The 22,423-nt window shown below is 38.7% G+C and overlaps 1 pseudogene; it reads right to left on the reverse strand.

The window, feature by feature from the left end:
• Positions 1 to 814: 814 nt before the first annotated feature.
• Positions 815 to 9,057, reverse strand: LOC124677917 (annotated as a pseudogene).
• Between the last annotated feature and the right edge of the window lie 13,366 nt (positions 9,058 to 22,423).

Here is a 22,423-nt window from a genome sequence, read left to right on the forward strand (position 1 = left end):
GTCGTTACATATTTGCCATCCAAACCACAACTCACTAATAATACCTCTCCTTCAATTCGTAATGAGACTCAAGGAATCAACGAGGTGGGACAAAACTCCAAAAAATAAGAGATGGATGGAGCTCTTGTATCCTTCACCCGTGCTTCTCCATGGCACCTTACACCACTCTTCACAAAACTAGGAAGGAATATAACGAACATTGGGAATATGTGGCAAGAGCGGCCAGTGAAAGGCAAAGTAGGAGAAAGCTCGCTGCTATAGTCATCTAGCAATGAAAACTGGGAGACCTAATGGGTAAAGGTGAAATGAGGGTGAGGATGCGACTAGGCGAATTAAGGATGGGGATTTCTTATCCATATCAGGGTACAATTTAGGTGGTCTTTGGTGGTCTATCCGAAAAGCACATCACATAGAGTTCCCATCACATATGTCGAGTGCTCATTTCAATAGTTGTCTTAATGTGCTATTACATTGTACTAGGCTTAAATAAAGCCATATGTGATAATTACATTAGAGATGGTGTGTGCGAAAGGAAAATCTTTGTTAAGCTTTTCGGTAGTATGTCAACAATAAGTTCTATGTATTTTTTCATCGAGAGTTAACCATCATTCCTCACTCTAACTGCATATGCAACGCCTCGCGCAAGAACTCCCCAATGCCCTTCCTCTACGGCAAGCACAACTACAATAATTTATTGATTCTTCCAAAAAATATAGCATTATTTAGTAGATGGGTAAGTGGGAAAAAATTATCACACCGTAAGGATGAACAAATACATACTTTCTTTGTAGTAAAAATATATATTTATTAGTGACTCATAAGCATGCATGATGATATTTCCATATATAAAGGCGAAACCAAGTACCTAGAATTAATACATGACACGATTAAACAACATATCATCACAACCATACATTCAGTAAATACTAGATAGGCTTGATGAAGAGACTCTCAATAGTGCACCCGATGTGTGTGCTGTGTGTGTACACATCATTCCTGTTGCCATAAAAAAATGTTGTACTAATAGCTAAGCTAATAAATTGTTGTAACGCTGGGAGAAGAGCATGATTTCTGAAGCGGGCTTGGTTCAGGGTCCTCCATTCCTCTTCCATCAATGCATCAATTCTTGTAATGGCCACTTCACTTGTGACACAATGCTCACTTATGTAACGCTCCACGGTGCTTGGAAGATCGCCCTTGCACTTCCGACGCTGTATGATTGCATCAACACTCACGTTTAGATTATATAATTATGTATCACATTAAAGTAATAATCTCTCACACATGTGTAGTAGTTGTAACAGTAAAATTACTACCCCTTTTAATATGTAATATGTTATGCAAAATCTAGAAATTGAGTTAAGAGTAGCATTGCAAAAATGACATTATTATAAATAAGTCTAAATTTTTATTTGATAATATTTTTGTTTCATGTAAATCAAATTTTATTCAAATTGTTTCCTAAGATTAAATATCAACTTGCTTGAACCTCATATTTATGTGAATAAAATGAGTAACATGCCATACATTAATTATCTAGAAATATATATATACCTCAAATGCACCAATGTCATTCATGAAACGGGAAATCTTTCCTACTGCTATGATGACATCTGGGACACTTGCTGCCCACTCGAGTGCTGGCTTCATCATTTGGTCATTCATGCATGTCATCATACTCACACATATTGCTGGCACGCCTATGTTCAGGCTAGTTAACTTCACATGATCCACAAAACTTGGCTTGTGATTCTGGTGTGACCATTCCGCTTCATGAAGATAACCCATCACATTATTTTGGACCTGCGTGTCCAGCCAATGAATATTAATAAAAAAATTATAGGTAGTGAGATTTATTATTCACTACATATGTGTGTGCTTACATGATTTACATTATATATTCAGTACAAATCAAATTATTATAATTTTTTTACTTTGACTACTACTCTCTCTAGTTTATAGAAGCATTAATTAAAAAATTCTTTTTCAAATTCCTAAGGCATCAATTTAATGCTTTCAGAAGTATCTTAATCCGTCTATCCGGAATTACTTGTTATAAATTTGTTAAGATTTGTATGTATCTGTCTAAACAAATCTATGACATCTAATTTGGGACTGAGGGAGTATTAGATGTGTTCTGGACATGTTTTTCTAAAAAAACACTTGTCCAACATGATATATTTATTAGATTTCAATAATAATATTGAGTATGGCCATAGACATATTTTAGACCACATAAATTCCCAAATTAAATATCAATATTTTTCAAGACTAAAGGCATTATATAAAAAAATGTTTATTTTGTAGGCAATAATATTTTCAACTATGATATTCTTATAGACCAATTTATAATTTTATATTGACATGAAATTAGAAAATGTAAATAATGAAAGATACATATTAGATAACATGTCAATCTTGAAACTATTATGGATTTATATCGAGTGAGTACAATTATTGCAGAGCTTATGTATATGTTGAGGCAACAAGATATATGGTAATATACACAAATATTAAATATATATTACCGCTCTCTTGAGATGTGCAATATCATAGTTAATATTGATTGGCATTTCAACCTCAATATTCTGGAATGTCCTTAACATCTCCATATAGAACTTTTTGAGGTACTTCGGCAGAATAGAAACGGCGCTATGACCCCATCTACAAGGTGAATTGCATTTGATACAAGATTCGTTAGGTCAATGATTTGTTGCTGCATGATAATAAAATTACTTTCTTATCTTTGTTTAAACCAGATTTCATCAAGAAGAGATCCATGTTCCAGTTATTGACAGATCACTCATTAAAAATTCTATCTGTGGCTAATTTCTCTAGGATGACTCTAACATTACTACTCCCTCGGATTCATATTCTTTGATGCTAATATAGATGTATCTAGACAATTTTAGTTGTAGATACATCCATTTTAACATCAAGTAATATGGATCGGTGGGAGTACAATATTTGTTGTTCTTCCTGCATCTTGGATATAATTTTTCTTTTTTTACCATTTACTTCTTACGACAACATATCTATATGTTCCAAGAATCAATATAATAAGGTAAAATACAACCATGTAACACTACAACAACAAAATATGCATCACATTAATAGTGGAATAATCCTTTGAAATGGCAAAGAACACATACTCGTGTCAAGCCTTTAAAAATGGAAATATATAATTGTGAGGTTGTAGGTAACTAAATTTGCTATTTTATATTCGCGCATCTTAAGCGCCCAGATCATTTAATTTGGGCTTTGGCACTACTAATTCAACATTCGAGTAGAGAAACCACATTTTCTCTCGCCTCTTACTGTACGAGATTCTCACATTATTCATAGTTGGAGTAATTTAGTTGACAATATGTAACCACATGCAATACTAACTAGGCATTTTAATCGATTAAATGTGGAGAGAGATGCTTGTGGTAACTAGCCATGTTACCATAATATCACATATTTCAAGATAAAATGAGTCTGCACCCTAGCAAATAAGACTTTGCATGATATCACCGGTATGTTGCTTTCAACTATGGAGGTAGTAACATAGACTAGTGGCATATGCATGACACTAGTAAAATTTCAGTTGATATTTTTACTGATCACCTAATCATCCCTGCTGGTTGAACTACATGTATATAGTAAAAATGTGTATTTTGTTAGCTTAGCACACATGGTAGCAAATATAAGTTTGTTTTTCCTCAGAACTTGTATTCTATTTAGAGCGGTGTTTCCCATAAATTATATCAACTCCATTTGGGTGTGTGAATGCAACTGCTCCACTATGCACGTGACAATGTGTGAGGTATGAACTAAATCATCTTGAGTACTATAAGTCGTTACTAGCTGGCACACACATGCTTATATCTGAGATATCATTCTCACCATTGTGAAAATCTTGGGGGATAGGTATTATTTTTCACGATTAATTTCATGTGATTATGAATTCATGATATGGTATAAAATATATTACCTTACTAGATTAGGAATCAAAATAGGTAGGCCAATATATTGATAAAAATGCAAAGCTCAATTAATCAAACCTTTGTATGGCTTCATGTAGCTTCCGACAATCCTCCAACGTGGCATGGTTATCATAGATGTCATCTAATGTGGTAATTAGTACAATCATCTTTGTGATGATACTTGGACAAACTCAAAGTCTGTATCGTAGAACAACACGAGAGGCCCAAGTGAATCCCTCCACCACACGATCTCGAATAAAGCTCAGCCGGATGCATCCAGAAAAATCTTTCCACCACCTGAGAATTAATTTTATGTTAATTGATGTAGTAATTTTTCCATGGAGTTAAATTATACTATATCTAGCCCTATTAAGCAATCCGTTTAATATTTACTCCATTATTGTAGCATATATGTACTTTTCCTACCATGCACACATATATTTGCCTTTTAGTTCCAAAGAAATTCACTAAGATGGAGATTTGAGATCTATCTTTATTTGGTGAATATCCAATAACAAGCGAAATTCATAGTGAAATAGAAGGAATGCATGAATATATGAACCGATGAACTATTATTCCTTTCATAATTTCATCATGTTGACTGGGAAAAAATAATATACCTTGTTATAGCTTTTAGCTCCTTTAGGTGGACATGTTGCTGAAGATTAAAATCTAGTTTTGCAAGCTCCAATAGAATTAAGGTATGATCCTCTTGTTCATACTCTAGGATATAATGCATCATTTCCACCCTCTTATTGGTCCTTGGTAGCGGTGTGCAAAGGGCTCGCTGGACTTGCTTATCTAATGGGAACTTGAGGCTGCCACTCATTAATTTAAGATGATGCCTGCTAAAATCCATTGCTTCTTCAAGTGTTTGCTCACCATGAACGAGCAGATGAGTTGCATTGTATAAGCTTAATAGACCCTTAGGATCATTCATTATATCCCTGATGAAGCTGCCATCTTCACTTCTGAATTTATTGAAAACATCTGCAAGCTCGAAAAAATCATGTTGCTAGCCATCACAAAGATAACAAGGTTTTAATTGTGGTATATATAATACCTAGTTTATGACATTATTATTTTCAAGAATAAGAAATTCAAGATTGGTAACCCACTTAGCTATAATTATAAAAATATATCTTTATGATTTTCTGGCATTAATTTTTTTTTCCAACAATTATGATATAAAAGTAAAGTTGGATACCTGGAGATACCCAATGTCCTTGCTCCCTAAGCAACCGAAACCGAAGAGAAACTTCATGCAAGTTGGAGTTGCTGATTTCACTTTCCAATATTTGTCTTAAAACCATGTTGATCTGCTCTTCAAAGTGGTAATCGATTCCCAGATGTTGTAGTGTATCTAGTAAGAACATTCTCTCTGTCGTGTTTTTGCGAGTACTGAGCAATACACGGATATCTTCCTTCAGTTCATCAGCTCTATTTGTTATCCATTCCAAAGATCCCTAACATTGATAGATTTATAATTTAGATTAAACCATAATTGGGTTAGTTAAGTGCAACATTTTATTTACCACAACAAAAATTAGGGGAGGGGTGTGATATTAGTACTACAATTTATCAGGAGTGAAATAAATATGAGTAGATTACAATAGTATAGATAACCATATATTTATAATAGGAACACATAGCATCGAAAATATGATGGAGAACCTAGGTGTAGGTGCACATGATATCAACAAGTTCTAATTATGCTATTTAAATGTTTAATTTTTTGAAATAAGTCACGCATGTACATATCACCTTGATATTTACTCGTACAAAGCTTTAAGAAAAATAGATAGTATGATCTACACAAAATAGAGAAAACACAACTCTCACTAGTAGAAAACTGGGCTTTCGTCGAGGCCTTTTGTACAGTTTTCCTTACAAACTGGTACTAAAGGTTGCACTAATACCGGTTTCACTGCCGAGGGCGTCGGCAACCTTTAGTACCGGTTCGTGCGGGACCTTTAGTACCGGTTCATGTCACGAACCGGTGCTAAAGGATTGACGTCAGCCGGAAAACCTACTATTAGAAAAAAATTAAAAATAAAATGTTTTGAGATTCCTATATGTTACGCAACCTACTATTAGAAAAAATTAACAAATTTGAATTTCTACTTTTTTGCATAAAAAGTTTAGAAAATGGTAAAATGGCATTAACTTTTGCATACGACGTCGAAAAAAGCGTATAATATATCAAAATGATCGTGGGAAAAAGTTACATCCGAATTCACCCGGGTTTACCCAGCTAGCAAATTTTTAGATTCTCAAAATTCCAAATGAAAATATGAAAGCAGAATTTTTTTAGTTTTTTCTAGAAATTTAGGATTATATATATTTTTTAAATTAAAATTAATAATTGCATCCTGTATAAAGATTACTATTACTTTTAGCAAATTATAAGATTTTCAAATTTTCAGGTTTTAGGTTTGGCAAAAAAAATTTAAAAACTAAAAAATAATTAAATAATAAAAAGTTAAAAAGTTAATTTTATTTATTTATTCAACATTATTAGTACATCATTATTTTTTGATTAAAATAATTATTTGAAATTTAAACAATAAAAAAGTGTGATATCGACCAACATGTTAATAGGATTGATATGATAATACTATCAACAACATGCGAGCGAAGCACTTGGAAGAGGGACGGGAAGGAACTCTGAAGTTAAGCGTGCCAGTGCTAGAGTAGTGGGAGGATGGGTGACCGACGGGAAATTTGACCACGGGTAAGTAATTTGACTAGAGATTAAGTATAGTTAGAGACTAACTGAAATACTAGAAATTCTGAAAAAAAAAGTGAAAAATAATTAGAAAAAATGGATAAAACTTTGTTAACGAAATAGCCTATAGTACCGGTTCGTGCTACAAACCGGTACCAAACGTCTCCAGTCCGTGCCCACGTAAGAAACCGGTACCAAAGGAGGGAGGCTTTAGTCCCGATTCGTTGGTACCGGTTGCGAAACCGGTACCAAAGGCCCTTTAAAACCGGTACACAATGGCCATTTTTCTACTAGTGTCTGTTACGCTGTGAATAGTATATGTCCACTCCTTATAGTGTGAACAATATAATTTATTATTTTTGTGTAGGTCAAATACTTTTATATTTTAGGTTCAAACTTGGCATGCATATACCTGCATTCATTTTTTACACACATAATTTATATTTTCCATTTTATTGATCAAAACGAGTTTTGGTGCACTCGGGAGCCAAAAATTCGTGACACATCTAACATACAATATATGAAACAAAATAAGGATCCATTTTAATTGTACATCAGTACTTGAATCCTTTAATCTTCGTGATAAAAATAAAGACCCTTTATATCTCATTATCATACAATAACAACTGCAAGCTAGAGTTCTCAACTTCAGTTAAACTACATATGTTAGCCATCACGCCTTGCACTTAAATGGACATAATATGATAATTTAATCATGATCATTAATTTGTCAATCATAAATTCGTTTGTTCAAATATGCTAAGTATAGCAAGATAACACATGAAATATTATTGACAGATTTAGTGGTCCCTCATTCCAAATCGGCACTGCCATACATGTTGTACATACACGTAAAAATATATTGTACATGTGCATATTACACCTTAATTACCATGTCGTACTATTAAATAAAAACATTATCAGATACATATATCACGTCGACATTGAATTATATGCTTTAGATTACATGTCCTTACTTAAGTAATCCTAATGATATTTCATCCGATGATATTTTACATGGGTTGTGTTACAAATGGTACAAATATAGTTTGTACAACTTACTTATCTGACTAAATATATGCATATTGTTTGTACTATGAAAAAGATATCTTCATGTGTGCTTCTAATAATTTTAGCAGCATTAGATAAATAATTAATATTTGAAATTATATGATCTACTAGAATTTATGCATAAAAACACACAAAATACACCGGTCGGTGCCTACTCTCTCTTTGTGACCAAAATAATTTAGAAGGCACATATATGAGTGTCTCAAGCATCTCTAGCTTCACGTTTATATATACAATATAGTAACTCTTATTTTCTACTTTTGACATCGTAACCAATAAAAATAATGAAATTAATGGAGCCTTTTGTGTTTTGCGTTGGATGTTCAATTGTTAGCATGCGTAGGCCTATATAATACCCCTTGTACCTACTTAGATGATGTATTTTTTTGTGGTTCACAACACACTTCTTGTTACTCAATTGGTTGCCAAATTTAAACTTCCAAATCCGTCTGCACCATGTACCTATTTGTATTGATTAGAAGTACTATCTTTTTAAAGCATAATTAGAAGTACCAACTATGTAAAAAAGATACTAGTATGGAAGACATATTGTGAAATCAAACATGATAAACTTGTGCCTATTGGGCGAATAGTGGGTGTGAGTGATACCCATTAATTTGACAGCTTGGGCCCATGTAAGTGCTAGACCATTTCCCCTTTTCATTTCACCCTCTTTTCATTGATAATTAGTTATGTAATTTTTTCATCATATATGAAAATTGCAAGAACTAATGCAATACTTATTGATTTTTATGTTTGGTGTTGGAGCATTTATTATACACTCTTTTTTTGCAAAACGTATATTTATAAACTTCACCTTTCATATCTTTCTTCGAATTTTATTAACTTTTGGAATTCGTAAGCCAGCCCACCAGAGTAGTCCACCTAGTATTTACGTGTTTTCCAAGTGGTCTGCCATTTCGCCTGTGGTGGTTGGGTCGTAAAAGTTGGTCTATAAATTTAACTAAATCGCATTGTTTGTTTCATATGTATCTCTTGACTTAGTGAAAATGAATCCTCGAAAGCACACAGAAAGAGCAGAATTGACGTCTATAGATGTATCATTTTTACAAACAAAATCCTTGGTACAGTTTACATATACTGTAGAATATATACCAAATGGCGTCCAAATAATGTGCATGCATATATACCTGCAGGGGCAGCGGCTCGTATGCAGCAAAGAAATCAATCCACGGCGAGGGTTCATAGGTGAACTCAGGAGTGGTAGCGACGCCTGACGCCATGTCAAGGTACGAGATATGGTACACTGCTCTTTTGTGTCGAGCAGTTAGCTAGATAGTCGAGTGTATTTGGGGACGAAGGAGAGTGAGGCCCCTTATATACATGTTCGATCGAGAGATAACGTCGTCATTGCGACCTGAATCTGCTGCATAGTAGCAGCCGGGCAAAAGGTGCTCTCTTCGCAACTTCCAGCTTACCCGGAGTGTCTCAAGTGTAATGCATCGACGTTAAAAATGTTCTCTACCCAACTTGCAGCTGATGGGCCTTGCGGCTAAGCAGCCCAGTGGAACCGTGGTCAAAGCCAACAACGGTTCGATTGCATAGCAGCCGCTGCAGCTTTTCATTAGATTTCACCTGCTTCACATATGGTGCAGGTGCGCGATCTGAACCAAGCAACCGCGCTCCGCCATGGAATTAAACAAAGAAAAAGGAGAGAGATCGAAGACCATATACTAAGCAGCCTGTAGCACACATCCACATCCTATACCACTGCGTCACATACCGAGACAGTGACGCTGCACTATACTGATTCCCAGAGAGTTTTTTTTCTCGGTTGAGAAAAACACTAGCGGATATATTGTCGAAAATAGCGGTTATAATACCACTCGAGATTTGTTAATCGAATTTGTAAATTTATCCATAATTTATAAATTTGAGGAAATTATGTAAATACCTATCTATTTCATTTGGTATAAAGTTTTCCCGATGATAACCGGAATAATAGATTTTAGCGAGATTTTGAAATTCTCAGCGGAGAAAAAACCCTGCTTCTCAGAACACATGCACGTACGATGAATCTCATGGCATGTGGTCGTCAGATGATGGGAGGGAGCCTTGCAACAGTTGTGGGATGCACAAGGACAAAAGAAATCACAACAAATATTAGAAGGATAGACCATATAATACACGTAACTACTACTTCCTCCTTTCACTATATAAAACGTTTGACGGAAACGTGTTTTGCCTCTATGTCCTCTCTTGAGAAGGCGGCGGTGGCCTAACTCCTCCCGATCTCCACCTCCATCGACCAGGACGTTGTCCTTGGTCCTCTCTCTCTCCGCTTGCCACTATGGCAGCGGTGGGAGGGAGTGGGGGGGGGGGGGGGCTCGCTCCGGCGTTCTGATCTAATAGTTAGGGTTAGGTTTTATCTGTTGTGGTGCACCGTCTAGGAGAATAAATCTGCTTCAACTCTACTCTCACACTAGCGACAGCCTTCTAGGCAGCGCCTCAAAGTTGATGGCAATGTGTGTTGATCGATCCTTCAAATCGGCAGCTTGGTCTACTCGCCCTTTTTCAGATCTCACAAGATTAGTTTCTTGGTGTGTTGCTGACGTTTGTTTTTATCTGCGACGGCGCTGGCGGCAGGGGCGAGGTTCTGGAGGTGGTGGATATGTCATTCTTCTCCGACTTCGTCGATGGGAAGTGGTGCATCTTGGTCCAAGACAGCAGAGGGACGTCTCTCGGTCGACATGCCACATCGACATGTGACTCGCTGCTTGCAGCGAGCCTCTTCATCGACTCATAAAGCCTTATTGGCGATGGTGCTTTTTTTGGATCTTGCAATGGTGGAGCCTCGGTGTCTCTTCCGCCGTCCGTCTCAGTGGTGCTGGATTTGGGTGGCCGCCGCTGGCCACTGTGGTTGCAAGAAACCATAGGGATCTTTTGTATTTGTCAATCTTTTAGGATTTTAGCTTTTTTATAATGGGCGCTTTATTACTCATAGAAAGTAATTACTCCCGATCTCTGCATAGCTAAGATGCACACATCCGTTCAATAGTCTCAATATCCTCGGATAGCTAAAAAGGCGAATTACATATCAGACATGAGGTAATGTAAAACGCCTAAGGTGAAGGCGGAGGCCCAATCCGTAGATTATGCTGCCACCCATGTAGGGAAAAAGTATCCCTTGCCGTGTCCTCTAACCGTGTACAGTACCTCCGTAAATAGTCCGCGGTTCTCCACCCTCCGCAGTCGCAGACCACGAACGGAGAGTAGCGGTACATCCGTAGATAACCTACAAGAGAGAACAATTCTTATCGTTAAAAACTTTGTCATTTATACACAGCCATAGCGACCATATAATGGCAAGCTCCCACACCCTAATAAACGTTCTAAATCTGTGATCGATCCCGTGGAGCCAATTACCGAAGATGTTGGTCACACTAGTCGGGGGGTACAGATCAGAAGCTTTGGATGCATGACCATATAGATCTGGCAAAGCGGCATGGGAAGAACAAGTGTTTAATTGTCTCATCATATTGACAGAAAACACACAGCGTACTCCAATGCCAGTTGCGCTTCACAATATTGTCTTTGGTTAGGATTACTTCTCGATGCAAATACCAGCCAATTTTTTTAATTTTGAGCGGTATCTTCATCTTCCAAATCTTCTTGTTCTTATCGACTAGAATTATCGGTTGGATAATGGCATTTTACAATGAACTTACAGTGAATTTTCCGTTGGATTGTAAGTTCCAACGAAATTCATCTTGCCCTTCAGACAACCGAATGGATTCCAAACGCAACAGTAAGGCGTTCCATGCATGAAGTCTCGGGCCGATTAAATTTCGTCTAAACATCACAGTCGGAGGTGAGGTTGCCATTACTAATGCAATGGTATCACTTTTGCGACGAATAATGCTGAATAACGCCGGATATTGTTCAAAGAGAGGTCTACTCCCTAGCCATGTATCCTCCCAGAACCGTATATGCGATCCATCCTTAATAATGAAAGTACCATATGTGAAGAAAAATTTCTTCGTTGCCGTTAGGCCAGCCCAAAAATGTAAATCTCCCGGTTTCCAAAGGATTTGGGATAGTGCTTTGTCGCCGATGTACTTTCTTCTAACCATAGTCCGCAAGACGCCATCTTCGGTAAGCAACTTAAAAGGCACTTACCTAATAAGGCTGAGTTCTTGACTGCAAGATCTTGAACTCCTAGCCCACCCATATCTTTAGGTCGGCATACGATGCACCACTTGACCAGGCGATATTTCTATATTTCACTATCCTCTTGCCAAAAAAATCTTGATCTATAATAATCAAGCTTGTGTAATACACCTTTTGGCAATATGAAGAAGGAAATCATATACAGCACCATATTGGTGAGTACTGAATTAACATCATATTGGTGAGTACTGAATTAATGAGAACCAATCTTCCTCCAAGGAATAGCATTTTACCTTTCCAAGTACAATGCCATTTTAATGAGAACCCATCTTCCTCGACTAGTTTCCACTCAGCCATCGTTAATCTCCGATAATGAATCGGGATACCCAGCATAGTTGATATGAAACTGGCCTTGCTCACAACCAAACAGTTCCGAATATTCGGCGACTGATTCCTGAGCGTCGTCAAAACAGAACAATTCATTTTTATGGAAGTTTATTTTGAGACCCGATAGATGACCAAAAGCAGCCAAAATCATTTTTAGATTTCGACCTTTATCGAGATCGTGTTCTATAAATAAAATTGTATCATCAGCGTATTGAAGGATTGATAAACCCCCATCTACAAGATGTGGGATCACTCCTTCAATTTGACCATCAGATTTGGCTTGTTCGATCAATATAGCGAGCATATCCGCCACAATGTTGAATAAAAGTGGTGATAGAGGGTCGCCTTGGCGTAAACCTTTTCGTGTCTGGAAGAAGCGTCCCGTATCATCGTTGACACTAATCGCAACACTTTCTCCATACACAAAATTATCGATCAACGCTCGCTACTCTGGTGAAAAACCTTTCATCATGAGTGTACGTCTGATGGAGAAAAGACCAGTTAACTTTATCATAAGCTTTCTCAAAGTCAAGTTTTAAGATTATCCCATTCATTTTTTTGGTAAGCATATATATATATATATTTGTAGATGTTGTTGGCTAACTGTTTAGGCCCTGTTTGGATTAAGGGTAAAAAAGTGGGTTCACCAGTATTTAGTTTAACTTTGAGCTAAATACCCAATGCCACCACTAATTTACCTCCATTCCAAACAGGCCCTTTAGGGTTAAAGTAATTCCAAAGCGATTAAAATGTTCTTAGGTAATTTCCCTTTTGGCTACTTAATTGGTTGATTAGGGCTCCCATAGCTACCGTCGAGTTGATGAGAACTCGATTAAGCCAATGTGTCGGCCAAGTTGGCCTATATATGGACCGCAGCATCATTCTCAAACTGTCAAGCTGCATAGTGCCGTGGTACACATGCATGCAAGCTTGTCAGGCTATAAACATATAGATAGGTACATGTAGAGAGAAAAGAACCCTACGTTGCAACATGTGAGATCAAGTGCGTCCTTGTTTGAAGGGCACAGAAATGTAGGAGTTAAAGTGGATCAGTTCCAATTGATGACGAACCTAGCTGCTGCATTGAACTTAATGAAAACAGCGTATAACAACCAAATAGTAGTAATAATTTCAATTTCATTTTGATAGTGATCTGGGGCAGCTACATGGCTGGACGCAAACTGGCATGATCTCACCAAACATTACTTTTTTTACATAACTTGTAGTACGTGTCAGTTTCTTCACAACATTTCTAATTAGTTTGGTTTAACTAGATGGACATTTGGGACAAAGAACACCGTATCCGCTGTTTTATCAATGAATTTGGTTTCAAATCTTGCCTGATGACGGCACCAACTCAGAGCATCTCTAATAGAGTCCGAAAAAGTGCAAACCGAAAAAATGGTTTTCAGTCTTCCGAAAACGATAGTTCGTTCGAATTTCGCAGTGGCCCGCATTAGAAACCGCAAAAATGGAACTGAAAAGCGGAATTTGAATGGGCGCGGGTAAATTCGGCGATGATCATAGTTCGACATCAAATTGATGCTCCCATTGAGCATCAAAACATACATTGTTCGTAAAATTAAACCTATAGTACTGGTACACCGGCGAGCGCTACTTAAGCTAAGCAAAATGCGGCCTACGCGCGCGACGGTGCCGGTGGTGGCGCAGCGTGTCGGCGGCAGATGGTGCCGACGCCGTCGAGGATGAGCTTCACGCGCCGCCGGCGCCAAGCTCGACTATTTCGAGCTTGACGCGGCGGACGCGGGCCTCCCGGCGGGCCGCCTCGTATTCACGGACGAGGCGGACGGCTTCCGCCTCCTCCCGGCGGAAACGCTGGCGAGCCTCCGCCGCGCTGATGGCCTTGGTCTGCGCGAGGACGGCGTCCTCCTCATCGCTGCCGTGGACATAGTCACCGGCGGAGAAGGTGTGCGACCGCGCGGGGACGAGGGTCGCCGCCGCCGCTGTTGTCCGCGACGGGGAGCCGCAGTGGCGCGGCTTGACCGGCCGGACGAGGAGCCCTCGCCGGCGTTGCCGTACCCGGTGAGCTTCCCCGGGGCGTGAGCCCCCGCTCGTCCACCGGCGGGCGCTGCGCTTGCGCGCGCCCTCCGACCGGTTCCATTTATGTCGCTCCGCGTCGGTGCGGAAGACGGGCGGACGCGACGGTGAGTCGCCGCCGCCCAATCCGGCGCCACGGCCTGCGGAGCCGCCTCGGGACGCCATCGCCCACCGTCGGCCGGTGGATTGCTGCCTGGGGCTCGCTGGATTGCTCGCCGGAGATGGCGCTTGGCGGCGGCGGAGGGAGAGGAACGGCGGAGGGGAGTAGGGCTTGCGACCCGAACTCCCCTCCGCGAACCCTTTTAATAGGGGCCGTTCGGAGATTTGTTCGGGCCCTTGAACTTATTTTACGGGCCGGCCCATCTTTTCGGTCACCAATCTGCGACACATTCGGCCCGAACCCGTAAATCCGCCGGAAAAGTTCGGTTCCGGTGGGGTTTACGGGTTCTGTTAGAGATGCTCTCAGTGTGTACCAACTCATTGGGACTCCAAGTGCAGTTGTAGAAAGGTTTTTGCCCACAAGGGTGACTTGAGCGTTTATATCGAATTTTCGAGGAATTGGCGGAGAGATATCTTTTCCTTCTCCTCTTCAAGCTACATACAAAACAAAGTCTTTGCCTTGTGTTTCTAACTCCACCATGTGGTTGTCAAGCACAAGATTTCATATTAGTAAAACTAAAATAAACTTGTAAATAAATAAAGTAAAATAATCTATGCCTAGACAAGGAAAGTTAAAACAATAAGATAAAGGTCTTTTTGGGTTTTTTGTGTGTTTGCTAATAGTAAACATGGTTTTTTTATTTTAGGAATAATTAATGGAGATAATATGGAAGGTGATAAAAGTGTTGAAAAGTTGTTTTTAAAATAAAAAGTGGGCTGGGGTTCATGGGTTCACTTGATTATTCTCTTATAAGGTGTAATGGACATAAAACAATTCACTAGCAATATAATATTGATAAAATTTCATTATGTGTATGATAAGCATTTATATGAGCATCACACATTTTTTTAGAGATGATGCAACACATATCTCTTATACTCCTCCGCAGAGGGAAAATTTCATGCAATCTAGAATTAAGAATAATAGAGTATAGCCTTTGAAACTTTTGACATGATGTTTAAATATCAAATGTGTTATCTTGAGCAAACAAGATTATCTTAGCTGTCACTAGATAATTATAACACATGCATTCACTTAATCCCTAGTGATGTAACAAAAGAAATGTAAAAACCATAGTGGATCTCCAATTTTTTGTCACTATCCAATCGCAACCACCATGTTATTCCAACTAATACACATATTTTCCCACACACGCCCTCTCATACAAGTTGGATCATAACAATTACTTAAGAACATTTACATAATATGCATCTACTAATACATCTCACACATAATAGAATTCCAATCTTAAATATCAACTCACAGAATAAAGATCCACCACATATATAGGAATTATATAGATGACCATAATTATATTGGGCAGCTTATATGGTATTAAATCAATGATAGCACAAGAGATAATAGATCAAGCTACTGCCACAAACTCATAGTCCAGAGGTGGACTACTCCCTTCTTCCTCGTGTTGATGGTGTTGGAGAGGTTGTAGATCCAACCGGAGGCGGCTCCAATAGACATCGTTTTCCCCCACCAATGTTTGGTGGTTTTGGTAATGTTTTGGTGTTTCTGTGTTTTCTTGGCCGCGTCCCTGTAGAACGCCTCGGGGGTCATTTTTATAGGCATTTTTTAGGTCAAGACTTCAAGTCTAAGATGAAGATGGACGACTGGCGACGCTCGAGGAGGAAAATAGCAAGGGTGGCATGGCCCAGGGTGGGATCCAGGACACCTGGTCTCTTTTGGACCTCCGGTCTATCCTTGAAAAATCCCACGCCCATTTGACTCATTTTAGATCCTTGAAAGATAAAAATACACAAAACATGAAATTCCTATTCTGGAGAGTTATAACCAAAATAAAGAGAATCACTGGTAAATCCCCAAATATCAATATTAAACATGGATATAACATTATATTAAGTTGCTAATATTTGGGAATATGAATCAATACAAAGTTCATTTATACATTTTACATACGTCGCCTGACAATAGACATTTGAAGTACCAAAAATATATTTGGATGAGATAATGCAAAAAGCGTGCAAATTAATAAAAGATATGAGGATTAGGAATGACCCAAGAGGACAATTTTTATTTCGCATGAGAGTAAAAAAGAGAATGTGAATAATTTGTGAGACTAGTCAACTTAATATTGTCAACTAGGATATTGGGTTTATGCTATTCTTCCAAAATGTGCATGGACTGGCAAGTCACTCATTTTTTCAATGAAACCAAAATAATAATATAATTTCAATGTGAAGTTACAAAAAATACCTTCAGCTACTGGTGATTTTGACACTAATTACTTATTGAAACATGCTATAATCAATCTTCTATACTTGTGGATATCAGAGATGGATGTATGTAAAGACAACCGATGTCGTTACATATTTGCCATCCAAACCACAACTCACTAATAATACCTCCCCTTCAATTCATAACGAGACTCAAGGAATCAACGAGGTGGGACAAAACTCCAAAAAAAATGAGAGATGGATGGAGCTCTTGTATCCTTCACCCGTGCTTCTCCATGGCACCTTCCACCGCTCTTCACAAAACTAGGAAGGAATATGACGAACATTGGGAATATGTGGCAAGAGCGGCCAGTTGAAAGGTAAAGTAGGAGAAAGTTCACCGCCATAGTCATCTAGCAAGGAAAACTGGGAGACCTAATGGGTAAAGGTGCAATGAGGGTGAGGATGCCGCTAGGCGAATTGAGCATGGGGATTTCTTATACATATCAGGGTACAATTTAGGTGGTCTTTTGGTCTAGCCAAAAAGCACATCACAGAGTCTCCATCACATAAGTTGAGTGGTTATTTCAATAGTTGTCTCTTAATGTGCTATTACATTGTAGTAGACTTAAATAAATCTATATGTGATAATTACATTAGCAGATGGTGTGTGAGAAAGGAAAATCGTTGTTAAGCTTTTCTGTAGTATGTCAACAATAAGTTCTATGTATTTTTTCATCGAGAGTTAATCATCATTCCTCACTCTAACTGCATATGCAACGCCTCGCGCAACAACTCCCAATGCCCTTCCTCTACGCCAGGCACAACTACAATAATTTCTTGATTCTTCCGAAAAAATATAACAGTATTTAATAGATGGGTAAGTGGGAAAAAATTATCACACCTTAAGGATGAACAAATACATACGTTCTTTGTAGTAGAACTCTATTTTTACTAGTGCCTCATAAGCATGCATGATGATATTTCCACATATAAAGGAGAAACCAAGTACCTAGAATAAATAGATGACACCTCACCAAAATTTAGATGAAATAATTCTATCTGTCCAGCGTGTAAAACACTACACTGAACATTTGTAGAAGGTCATCTTTGATAGTATCCCAAAAAGTCTGATAAAATTCAGCAGGGAAACCATCTGGACCCGGGGCTTTGTTATGTTCCATTTGAAAAATAGCCTTCTTAACTTCCTCCTCCGAGTAAGGAGCCGTTAAAACTACATTCTCCTCCTGGGACACTTGGGTATATCCGCTATTTGGGACTCATCCGGAGAGAAGGAACTCTCATCTGACGGCCCAAATAGACCCTTATAGTAATTAGTAATATAGGATTTGAGTTGCTCATGGCCTTCAATCAGACCCTCATCTTGTACTAGAGATTGTATACCTTTTTTTCCTATGACGGCCATTGGCAATCCAATGAAAATATCTCGTATTTGAATCTCCTTCTAAAATGAATTGGGCTTTTGAACGTTGGTACCATTTCAACTCCTCTTCCCGAAGGAGACCCGCTAATTGAGTATTAGATTGATTTTTCAAATCCAATTCGATGCTCGTTAGCGGTCTCACTTCAGCAAGAGCTTCAATCTCATCTACGATAGATGATAGACGAAGCTTCTCCTTTTTAAGAATACCAGCTGTATGACTCGCCCATCCAGAGAGGTGTTTGCGAACAGCTTGCATCTTTTTATTCCACCTTATAACCGGATTGTTGGTATACACTGGTCTTTCCCACACATTTTTAACCATCTCGTGAAAACCTTCCCGCTGTAACCATCCAAGTTCAAACTTAAATAGTTTCTTAGACAATGGTCTTGTTAACCCGGTAGTTAAAAGTATGGGAGCATGGTCCGACAATTTTTCAATACGTTCTAGAGCGCGGACAGACACCATCGGATATTTATGCTCCCACCTAGTGTCCATCAAAACGCGGTCTAATTTTTCGTATGTTGGGTCAGGTAAATTGTAGCCCATGTAAACTGTCAGCCATCCATCTCAACCTCTCTCAAGTCTAAGCTATCTATGACAGCGTTAAACAAGAAAGGCCAGTGGTCATTAAAAGGGCCTTTACTTTTCTCGTGCGGAATCTCAGCAAATTGAAATCACCCCCTATGAGAATAGGGTATGGATCTTCCTTTGCATGATTCACAAGCTCACGTAAAAAGTCAGCCTTAAAATTATCCTGGGCCGCACCATAAATGAATACGAGACTCCAAATGAAATTATCAGCTCTATTTCGAATAATGAGTTTGATATGATACTCACCATCGAATTAGCCAAAACTTCCATAGAATATGTCCGGACTCCAATGAGCAAGCCACCGTACCTACCTCTAGGTGGGCGAGAAAACCATTCAAAGTTTATTCCACCGGATAGCCGGTTTAGAAAACTTTGAGAGTAATCACGCTACCCGTCTCGTAAATAGCAATGAAATCTAAATTATGATCCTTACAACAATCAGCAATGTGAGAATGCTTAGCCAAGTCACGAAGACCTCTGCTATTACTAAACATGCCATTAATTTAGAAACTAACTTAGATTTTGTAGCTAAACCTGATATATGCTTCTTCTTCTTTTCCGCAGAGGACTTAGAGAACCGTCGAGAGGCTTTTAGGTCATAGAATGACTCTAACCCCGACTGCTCCAAGTCCACCTCCAAAATACCACCTATTAGAGTAGAAAGAAGACGACCATCTAAGATGACATCATCTTCCTCCTCCTCTAGAGAAGATAGTTCAGCCCCCGCCGAAGCCTTCGAAATTACCGTAATATGGTCATATTCTAAATACCTTAAGACGAACCGAAATCTCCTCTGAAGTGCGACCCAAAGAAACACCTACTCTACATAATGTAGAAGAAATCTTGGAATCTAAAAACTAGTAAAAGACATGGACTCTACATAATGAAAAGGATTTTAGCTGCTAATTTAGGATAATCATTTTACCTCGGTTTGTGTTTTAGTTCACGTGTGTTGCTTCATGTAACTTGATTTTTGATTAATAAATACGTGGTTGCTCTCAAAAAAAAATTGAGACGGAGTGACCTTATCTCTGTTCTAAAATATAACGTTTTGGTATGCTAAAGCAGACCACCAAATCACCTTACATTTTGGAAAAAATAAAGGCTAGACCTAGATCATGACCGAATTCCCTTTCTAGCGGTCAACCGCTCGAGCGAACAGTTTCTACCGCGAAACCCACACACTCGTATCCAGTTTTTTGTCGTATTCAACCCGAGACCCCCGCGCCCGCGCTGGAAAAAGTTAATTGCCCAGCGAAGATTCGAACCCGCAACCTTCTGGCAATCACGCGCCTGCTAGGCTAACCACGCGTGCAACCAATCGTTTTTGTTAGAAAACAGAAACATATTGTTTTTGTACTATCGCATGTATATGTTATAAACATAAAAATATGAACTTTTTTTTCGCGAATTTCTTTTTGTGATATTTTTCATTTGTATCAGTATTTTTGATTCCGTAAATTTATTCCAAATTTTACCTAGCAATGCAATTTTTTTCAATTCCCTTTGTACAATTCCCTTTTAGAAATTCAGTATTATTTTTTTCCATATTGTTGTTACTTTTGTATATAAAAATCATGTTATTTGGACTATTTTTTTAATTCCCTTTTTTGGGCTAGTGGTTTTTAAGAGGGAAAAAATAACGGGTGGGAGAACTACTTGCAACTCAAATGAACTACCACTTGCAACTCAAATAAGTACACTTGCAACTCAAATAAATATCACTTTCAACTTAATTAGATTTTGGGGTAGGTAATTTTTCAGTTTTAGCGTTGATAAATAATGGGCAGAGGGGTTGATAAATTGTGAGCTAAAATGTTTCTAAAATATTCTAAATAAAATTAAATTTTCAGGTTGATAACTCTTCACATTTGCCATTGCTAAATAACGAATAGAGGGGTTGATAAATTATGAGATAAAAATATTCCCAAAAACATTCTAAATAAAATTAGATTTTCGGGTCGATAAGTTTTCACATTTACCTTTGATAAATAATAGGCATAGTGGTTGATAAATTGTAATCCAAAAATATTCCCAATATATTCTAAATTACATTAACTTTACGGATCGATAATTTTTCACATTTAGCGTTGATGAATAACGGGCGGAAGGGTTGATAAATTTGAGAGTTAAACATGTTTTTAATATATTATAAATGAATTTAGCTTTTCGGGTTGATAACTCTTCACATTTACAATTGCTAAATAACGAACATAGGGGTGATGACCCACAAGTATAGGGGGTGTATCGTAGTACTTTCGATAAATAAGAGTGTCGAACCCAACGAGGAGCAGAAGGTGTTGACAAGCAGTTTCGATGAAGGATTCACTGTAAATGCTCACAGACAAGTATTCATGGGGTTTTAGTATAGCAGATGAATAAAGTACAAGTAAGTAAAGTGCGAGAGAAATAATTGCAGCGAGTGGCCCAATCCTTTTTAGCACAAAGGACAAGCCGGTTTTTTTACTTATAATGACCAAACGTTCTTGAGGACACACGGGAATTTAGTCTAGTGCTTTCGCTTCATATAGCTGATTAATCTTCATTGTTTTGATAAGTGTTGTGTGGGTGAACCTATGCTAATGCACCGCCCTTCCTAGGACTAATACATACTTGTGATTATACCCCTTGCAAGCATCCGCAAATACAAGAAGGTAATTAAGATAAATCTAACCACAGACCTTAAACTCGAGATCCCGCTATCCCTCCTCGCATCGATATACCAACGGGGGTTTAGGTTTCGTCACTCCGGCAACCCCGCAATTAGCAACCGAATACAAGATGCACTCCCCTAGGCCCATAAATGGTGAAGTATCATGTAGTCGACGTTCACATGATACCACTAGAAAAATAACACCACAACTTAAATATCATAACATTGAATACTAACCAACATAATTCACTACTAACATTTAGACTTCACCCATGTCCTCAAGAACTAAACGAACTACTCACGAGACATCATATGGAACATGATCGGAGGTGATATGATGATGAATAACAATCTGAACATAAACCTTGGTTCAATGGTTTCACTCAATAGCATCAATAACAAGTAGAAATCAACACCGGGAGAGTTTCCCCTATCAAACAATCAAGATCAAACCCAAATTGTTACAACGGTGACGAGGTGCAGCGGTGGAGATGGCGGTGATGATGGTGAAGATGATGGTGATGATGATGGAGATGATGTCCAGCTCGATGACGATGATGATGGCGTCGATTTCCCCCTCCGGGAGGGAATTTCCCCGGCGGATATCAGCCTGCCGGAGAGCTTTTTTCTCTCTGGTGTTTTCCGCCCCGCAGAGGCGGCTCTGACTCTTCGCGACTATCCCCCCCAGCTTAGGTTTTCGGGACGAAGATGTACGCGAAGGAGAGGCGGCCAGAGGGGGCTGTGGGCCCCCTCCTCATAGGGCGGCGCGGCCAGGCCTTGGGCCGCGCCGGCCTATGAGGTGGGCCCACGGCGGCCCTCCTCGGCTCCCCCTTCGGCTCCCTTCGTCTTCCGGAAAAATAGGATTTTTCATATAATTTCCGTCAATTGTTGATCTTCCGAAATATTGCATTCCGACGGCGCTTTTTCCAAGCAGAATCCCGACTCCGGTGCGCGATCCTCCAATAATCATGAATCATGCAAAATAGATGAAATAACATAAGTATCATCTCCAAATATGAAATATATCAATGAATAACAAGCAAAT

Source organism: Lolium rigidum, chromosome 7, assembly GCF_022539505.1.
Source record: "Lolium rigidum isolate FL_2022 chromosome 7, APGP_CSIRO_Lrig_0.1, whole genome shotgun sequence".
NCBI lineage: Eukaryota > Viridiplantae > Streptophyta > Magnoliopsida > Poales > Poaceae > Lolium > Lolium rigidum.